Source organism: Zeugodacus cucurbitae, unplaced genomic scaffold (genome assembly GCF_028554725.1).
Source record: "Zeugodacus cucurbitae isolate PBARC_wt_2022May unplaced genomic scaffold, idZeuCucr1.2 ctg00000090.1, whole genome shotgun sequence".
Lineage (NCBI taxonomy): Eukaryota > Metazoa > Arthropoda > Insecta > Diptera > Tephritidae > Zeugodacus > Zeugodacus cucurbitae.
In genome coordinates this window covers 25001-27500 of record NW_026530845.1, presented here as the reverse complement: position 1 = coordinate 27500, position 2500 = coordinate 25001, and the positions used below count along the sequence as shown (strand labels likewise).

At 49.0% G+C, this 2500-nt stretch overlaps 1 pseudogene; it reads left to right on the top strand.

Annotated features, from left to right (window-relative positions):
- The window catches only part of LOC128923887 (large subunit ribosomal RNA), an 8416-nt pseudogene that overhangs the window by 1844 nt on the left and 4072 nt on the right, over positions 1–2500 (top strand).

Here is a 2500-nt window from a genome sequence, read left to right as displayed (position 1 = left end):
TAATTATTATGTTTTCTTCATAGTAATTAAACACTTGAATAATTTTGAACGAAAGGGAATACGGTTCCAATTCCGTAACCTGTTGAGTATCCGTTTGTTATTAAAAATGGGCCTTGTGCTCATCCTGGCAACAGGAACGACCATAAAGAAGCCGTCGAGAGGTATCGGAAGAGTTTTCTTTTCTGTTTTATAGTCGTACTACCATGGAAGTCTTTCGAAGAGAGATATGGTAGATGGACTAGAAGAGCATGACATTTACTGTTGTGTCGATATTTTCTCCTCGGACCTTGAAAATTTATGGTGGGGTTACGCAAACTTCTCAACAGGCCGTACCAATATCCGCAGCTGGTCTCCAAGGTGAAGAGTCTCTAGTCGATAGAATAATGTAGGTAAGGGAAGTCGGCAAATTAGATCCGTAACTTCGGGATAAGGATTGGCTCTGAAGATTGAGATAGTCGGGCTTGATTGGGAAGCAATACCATGGTTTATGTACTCGTTCTGGGTAAATAGAGAATTTCGGTTCTTGTTCCCCGGATAGTAGTTACGTAGCCAATTGTGGAACTTTCTTGCTAAAATTTTATAAGAATTATATCGCAAGATATATATTCTTATTTAATTATAACGATTATCAATTAACAATCAATTCAGAACTGGCACGGACTTGGGGAATCCGACTGTCTAATTAAAACAAAGCATTGTGATGGCCCTAACGGGTGTTGACACAATGTGATTTCTGCCCAGTGCTCTGAATGTCAAAGTGAAGAAATTCAAGTAAGCGCGGGTAAACGGCGGGAGTAACTATGACTCTCTTAAGGTAGCCAAATGCCTCGTCATCTAATTAGTGACGCGCATGAATGGATTAACGAGATTCCTACTGTCCCTATCTACTTTGTGGGGGATATATTGCCCAACCGAAGAGGTCGGTTGGGGGGTTGGCTCCGGCTGAGTCGGTGCGTGCGCCTCCAGCACCTGTGTTGGAGGCGATTGCTCCGGCATTGCCGAAGCCTGTGGAGACGTGGTCGGTGGTTGTGCGCAGCAAGGCCCCGACGACTTCCTCTAAGGAAGTCATAAAGAAGGTGGTGAAAGAGGTGGGACCTTCCCTCGGAGTGCGAGTGCACGAGGTGAAGCCAATTAAGGGTGGTGGGGTGGTTATTCGCACCCCCTCTGTTTTAGAGAGGGAAAAGGTGGCGAATAATGCCAAATTTGGGGAGGTGGGATTGGATGTGACTGTGAACCGGAAGTTGGGTCCGCGGGTTGTGGTTCAGGGGGTTCACACCGAAATCTCCCATGATGACTTCATGGAGGAGCTCTTTCGGTTGAACCTCCAGGACGTCAACCCTGAGGCACGAAAGTCGGATGTGCGGATGGTCAGTCGGCCCTGGAAGGTAGCCGCTGATGGTAGCACCAACGTTGTCCTTGAGGGTTCGGACAAATCAATGTCCGCCCTCTTGGAAGCGGGACGGTGCTACATAAAGTGGTTTTCCTTCAGGGTTCGACCGGATACCCCTGTTGCTGGCTGCTTCCGGTGTATGGGTTTTTGACCATAGAGTGGCTGAGTGTAGGGCCAAATCAGATGTCTGTAGGAGGTGCGGTCAGGAAGGCCACAGAGCTGCCGGTTGCGTCAATGCACCCCATTGTCGCAACTGTGCATTTAAGGGTAGGCCAGCTGGGCATCTTATGATGTCCGCTGTCTGCCCCATATACTGTGGTGTTGTTGAGCGCGCCCTCGCCAGACACTGATGGGGGGTATCTTCCAGCTAAATTGTCAGGGATCGTATGCCGTGATGTGTGAGTTGGGGGGTTGTATGCTTGAGGGTGGGTGCGGCATTGCCTTACTCCAGGAGCCCTACACCACCAATGGTGTGGTTCGGGGTCTTCCTGGGGTTTTCAGGGTCTTTACGGACCTTGGGGGTAATGCCGCAATTGTTGTGACGGATCCAAACTACGATTGCGTAGTGTTGGATTCGTCGCAACAGGGGGTGTGTGTTTCAGTAGAGGGGGAGTTCGGTAGAATGATTGTCGCTAGTTTGTACTGCAAATTTAGCGAGCCCCTAGAGCCCTACCTGGGCTACATGGATAAGCTACTACTACTGGGGAGTAGTAGCCCATTTATCCTAGGGTTGGATGCAAATGCCTCGTCCTCGATGTGGTTTAGTAAGGTATCCAGACATTCGTCTGGATATCAAAGCCACATCCGAGGCGAGGTATTGAGTGAATGGGTGGTGGCTAAGAGCCTCCACATTGTGAATGAGCCGAGTGAATGGTTTACGTTTGAGGGGCCTAGGGGCATGAGTGATATCGACGTAACGTTAATGAATGAGGCAGCAAGGAGAGCGTTTGATGTCAGTTGGGAGATTAGGGGAGGGTGGGGATTGAGTGACCATAATTTAATACAAATTATGGTCTCTCCGCAATCCCCACCCTCGGCGTACGTGGGTCCATTGCGGCGATGGCGTACCTCTGGTACTGACTGGAACCAATATGGACAGAATGTAAGGGA